Here is a 5894-nt window from a genome sequence, read left to right on the forward strand (position 1 = left end):
TTGGTAGATCAGGCAGGCCTCGAACTCACAGAGATCCATCTGCCCCTGCCTCCCAAGCGCTGGGATTGAAAGTGTGTGCCACCACCATCTGACTGGCCTCAAACTCAACCTCCTAAGTTCCAGAATTACAAGTGTGTGTCACCACACCTAACAATGAATTTTTCACATAAATTTTTAGCCACTAAAATTTCAGGCAATCAAATGCTTGTCAGAAATAAATAACTACACGTAAGCAGTTTTGAGACTCTGAAGTTGGAGTGCCCCTTTCTAGACCAAGGTGTTTTGCACATAACAGACACCTGGCAGTTGTGAGCTTCTCCGATTGTCACTTCAGGAGATGGCTTCCACAGACAGCGAGTGGAGGCTAGATATGCTAATAAGCAGTTGCCTAGCAGGCTCAAAGTCCCAAATTCCATCTCTAGGACCATTTAAACACACACACACACACACACACACACACACACACACACACACATGCTGGGTGTGGTGGCTCACACTTTTAATCCTGGCACTTGGGAGGCAGAGGCAGGTGGATCTGTGAGTTTGAGATCAGCAGGGGCTACAGAGTGAGATCTGGTCTCAAAAACAAACAAATAAATTATAGATAAATCACCTCCAATGTTTATAACCAAACCTTTATAACTGGAACCAAATCTTTCACAACAAAATTCTGGAGTTTGTGTCATGACTGAAGGCCAGAGTCATGATCAAGGACCAGGTAGATCTGCTCCAAGGAGCACTACTCCTTCGGACATTAGCTGGTAAAAAAATTTTTTTTTCTCTTCTTTCTTGAAGAGCTCCCTGGGGCTGCCCAGTGGCTCAAGGTCATTGCTCAAAAGGCTAATTGGAGTTAACATTCCCAAACTCCTACGACCATAAGTACAGGTGGCTTCCTTCTCTCCTTCCTTCCTCCCTCCCTCTCTCTCTCCCCCTTCTTTCCTTTTGACAGAGTTTGATGGAGCCTAAGGGAGCCTTGAACTCACGATGTAGCAGAAGCTGATTTTGAACTCCTGATCTTTCTGCCTCTACCTCCAGGTGCTGGGGTTATGGGCATGTACTACAATTCCAGGCTGACTGGTGTTTCTTAAAAACATTTCAAGAAGCCCAGACATGGGGACACACCTTTATTCCTAGCATTCAGGAAGCACAGGCAGACAGATCTCTTTGCCTTTTTTTTCTAAATGATTTATTTTTTGTGTGTGTGTGTGTGTGCACTAGTGTTTTGCCTGCATGTATGTCTGAGGGTTTAGGATTCCTTAAAACTGGAGTTACAGACAGTTGTGAGCTGTCATGTAGGTGCTGGGAATTGAACCCAGGTCCTCTGAAAGAGCAGCCAGTGTTCTTAACCACTGAGCCATCTCTCCAGCCTGATCTTTGGCTCTAAGGCCAGCCTGGTCTACATAGCAAGCTCCAGGCCAGCCAAGGCTCAAGGGACTATTTTGGAGGCATTCTTGGAGAGGGCTCAGCAGAGTCGCTCAAGGTCATTGATACCGGTGGACTTCACAGCTCAGATTTCACCCCTGTTCCTGGCTTCCGCATCCACAGGCCTCCCTGTCTGATTGTTTATGGTGTTGCTGTTTCTGCCTTCAGAGCTGCCACCTTCAGGCTTGACTTGTTCACCTGGAATTCTGAGTGCTACACTCACTGTGGGGTGTCCCTTGGCAATTCCATCACATAGCTAAGGGAACTTCCCTCTGTTCTTCGAGTGTGGTTAGTCCCAACAGTCACTTCTATGTGAATAAGGCAGCTGGAAGTGTGCATAGCCACTTCCAAAGCTCTGAGCAAGCCTTGCTGTCTCTGCAGAGAGAAGAATTGGCTTTCATTCTCCTCCTATTGTAGAGCAAACACAAGACCTTTTTAATGGTGTTGGGTACATTTTCTAAGCTAACTCCACTAAGCCTGTCTCCTGACATTCCCGCCCTTGCCTTACAGTCAAGGGAGTTCCTATGTTTTGTGAGTGGGTGGGCCGGAGCTATTCTGGGTCTCTCTTTCCCGGCTGCCAACAGAGCAGGTGTTTTTCATGGAACACTAGCGCTGCCAGGATCCTCTCCTTTTGTATTTAGCACTGTGTCTGGGCTGTCTGGTGCTGCCTGGGCTGGCGTTTCATTTCATGAGCCTTCTTTTCCCACTGCATGAGAAGATGAAGGCTCTTGGGGATGGCAAGATGGCAAGGAAGATAAAGGCTCTTGCTACCAAACCTGACGACCTGAGGACGAGACTTAGACCCCTCGTGGTGGAAGAAAAACTGACTCCTACAAGTTGTCTTCTGACCGCTGTGTGCACCCCATATAATATATACATGACAAGTAATTTTTTTTGGGGGGGGGGCGTTTTGAGACAAGGTTTCTCTGTGTAGTTTTGGTGTCTGTCCTGGATCTCACTCTTAGACTAGGCTGGCCTCGAACTCACAGAGATCTGCCTGGCTCTGCCTCCCGAGTGCTGGGACTAAAGGCGTGCGCCACCGCCGCCCAGCCAGCCAAATAATTTTTTTAATGAGAGAAGATGAATCTGTCAGAAAGACATGAAGTTTTCCTCTTGGGTTTTACAGAGGAGAAAGACTCCCCAGTCTTTGTTTTCGTCATGTTTAGAGAGTCAGGCAGAGGGATGCATGCTTCTGGTCCCAGATACTTGGGAAGCTGAGGCAGGAGACTAGCTTGAGCCTAGGACTTTGAAACCAATCTGGGCACCATATTGAGACCATCATAAAAGAAAAAAAAGGGCCGGGCGGTGGTGGCGCACGCCTTTAATCCCAGCACTCGGGAGGCAGAGCCAGGTGGATCTCTGTGAGTTCGAGGCCAGCCTGGGCTACAGAGCGAGATCCAGGAAAGGCGCAAAGCTACACAGAGAAACCCTGTCTCGAAAAAACAAAAACAAAAACAAAAACAAAAAAAAGAAAAGAAAGGAAAGGAAAAGAGAAGAGAACAAGAATAAAGTCACAACAGAAAACTCTACACAGGAATCTTAGGCATCAAGTAATTATGTGGCACTTGTCTGATCCTCCAGAGTCAGCAGAGCATTTTAGCTTCATACATTATTTGGTACTGACAATCATCTCATAAAGTAAGTAGGAAGGTGGCCCAAGGGAGGACCTGTGAGATGGTAAAGGCACTTGCCACCAAGCCTGATGACCTGAGCTTAATCCCCAGTGTATTAGTCAGGGTTCTTTAGGATAACCAAATTTATAGGATGAATGTGTGTGTGTGTGTGTGTGTGTGTGTGTGTGTGTGTGGCCACACACACACACACACACACACACACACACACACACACACACGGGATTTATATACAGGCTGTGGTCCAACAATGGCTGCCTATGAACAAGAAGGTCAAGAATCCAGTAGTTGTTCAATCCATGAGACTGGATGTCACAGCTGGTCTTCAGTATAAGCCAGTATCTCAAAGAAATAGACTCTAATGCCAGGGAAGGCATGCACTTACTAGTGAGGGCAAGACCAAGCAGGCAAAGAGCAAGAGTTTCCTCCTTCCTGTCTTTTCTTAGGCTGTCAGCAGAAGGTGTGGTGTGCTAGAGGTGGGTCTTCCAAAGATCAGGACTACAAGTGGGTCTTCCCACTCCAAATGATTTAACTAAGCAACGAAGCCAGTTTGGGGTTTTAGTTCATTCCAGAGGTAGTCAAGTTAACAACCTAAATAGCCATGCCTCCCAGGTTCCACATGGTGGAAGCAAAGAATGAACCCTTGCAATTTGTCCTCTGATCTCCACACATGCGCCATGACACACACACGTGTGTACATATACTCACACACAATAAATTTTCTAATCTTTTTTTTTTTTTTTTAAGATGACCGAGTGGGCTGGAAGTATAGCTCATTAATAGAGTGCTTGCTTAGTATCCAGGCAACGAGTGTTCCATCTCCAGAACTAATGTAGGGGGTAGAGAACAAGTAGATCTGTGACTTGGAAGTAAAGGCATGAGAACGGAAGATCAAGGCCAGTCTCTGCTACTCGGCAAGTTTGAGGCCAGCTTGAAAAGCATGAGGCCTTTAATCCCAGCACTTGGGGGGCAGAAGCACACAGATCACTGTAAGCCTGGTCTATGTAGTGAGATTCAGGATAGTCAGGGCTATGTAGAGAGTCCTTGTGTTTATAAAAATAAATAAATAAATAAATAAATAAATAAATAAATAAATAGAAAGAGGAGGAATAAGAAGGGGGCAGAGGAAAGACAGACAGACAGACAAATGCAAATGACTAAGGTTGTAGCTCAGTTGGTAGAGCTTTCCCCCCCCCAGAACTGCATACACTGGCCAGGGTGGCTCATGCCTGTAATCCCAGCAAGAAGAGGACCAGAAGTTCAAGGTCTCATCCCGGGCTACTTAGAGAGTTTGAGGCCAACTCCATGGGACATTGTGCCAAATAAGGCATGGCAGAGTCCAAGTCGGACAGGTGTTTCCTTCAGCGGCCTCCTGAAGTTCTGCCCCGATGACAGAAACAGAAGTGGACGTAAAGGTGCAGGGTCCCAGAAAGCAGAAAGGAGCACACCGGGGGAGGAAGGACACATTTGAAAAAGACTTGACTTTGAGAGTCGGGCAGGGCTGGGCCTAAGGACTTGGCCAAATGGAAGGAAGGGGTGGATAAAATACATTGTATGCATGTGTGAAATTCCCAGAGAAGTAATAAAATACTATAGACAAAAAGCAAAAACACCTTTGAAAAAGACCAAAACAGTAAGACTATATGGTTTGGGACCGTGGAGTCAGATGAAGGGTGAGGCTTTAAGGAAAGTGAGTTAGTGGCACCAGGATAGAAGAGGCTACCAGTGTGTTCCTTGGAAATGCTCAGAGATGGGAGGGACCAACTTCTGCTGAGTGTGGTGGGAAATGGGCTGGTTTGAAGCATGCATTAAAATTCTCATCCTTTACCTTTCTCTTGTCCACACAGCCAGGAGGAAATGCCTGCCCCAGCTCTTACCCCAAGAATCTAGAAGTTGATTTCTGGAGCAAGTGATGGAATACATCAAGGCTCAGGCATTTGTGCTGGGGAGGTGACCTACTATGCAAGCACAGAAACCTGGCTTCCGGTCTCGAGGACTTGTGGAAAGCTGGGTGAAGCAGCATGTGCTTGTGCTCCTGGTGCCTGGGAAGCAGAGACAGGAGGATCCCTGGAGCTTGACGGCTAGTCAATCTAGATGATTTGTTGAGCTCTGGGTTCAGGGAGGGACCTCCTCTCAAAAAAAAAAAAAAAAAAAAAAAGATGGAAGGGGCTAGAGAGATGTCTCAGCAGTTAAAAACATTGGCTGTCCTTGTTCCAGGGGATGTGGTCTGATGTCCCCTTCTGGCCTTCTCAAACACCAGGTATGAGTGTGGTACACAGATATACGTGCAGGCAAAACACTCATACACATAAAATAATTTAAAAAAAAAAACGGTGGAAAGCAAGACACACAGTGTCACACACACACACACACACACACACACACACACACACACTGGTGATGGTGGTGATGATTATGATGATGACAAGACTCAGAGATAAGGTGACATTCTGGAAGGCTAATAATAAGAGAAAGTGCATCTTAACCCCTGACCATGCTCCCAAAGTACTGACGTTAAATATTTAATTGTCCTATCTGCCCTCTGATAGAAGAATGAGCCTTCATTGAGGGAATTGCTCCATTAAAATTCTGAATAGCTGGCTGGGGCACAGTGGCCCTATCATCCCAACTCGAAGCTGACATGACCAAGCCTTACTATGTTTCCTTCAGCTGGGCTGTGAGTCACCACGGTTCAGTCACCACGTAAGGAGGCCTCCTACTCCAAAGGCAGAAACTAAATGAGTCCGGAGAAAAATGGAGATGACAAAGACAGTGTATAAAATGGACAGAATGTTTCAGCAATAAATTAAATTGGAGAGGGTCTCTTTTAAAAGATCAAAT

This window comes from Onychomys torridus, chromosome 11 (assembly GCF_903995425.1).
Source record: "Onychomys torridus chromosome 11, mOncTor1.1, whole genome shotgun sequence".
Lineage (NCBI taxonomy): Eukaryota > Metazoa > Chordata > Mammalia > Rodentia > Cricetidae > Onychomys > Onychomys torridus.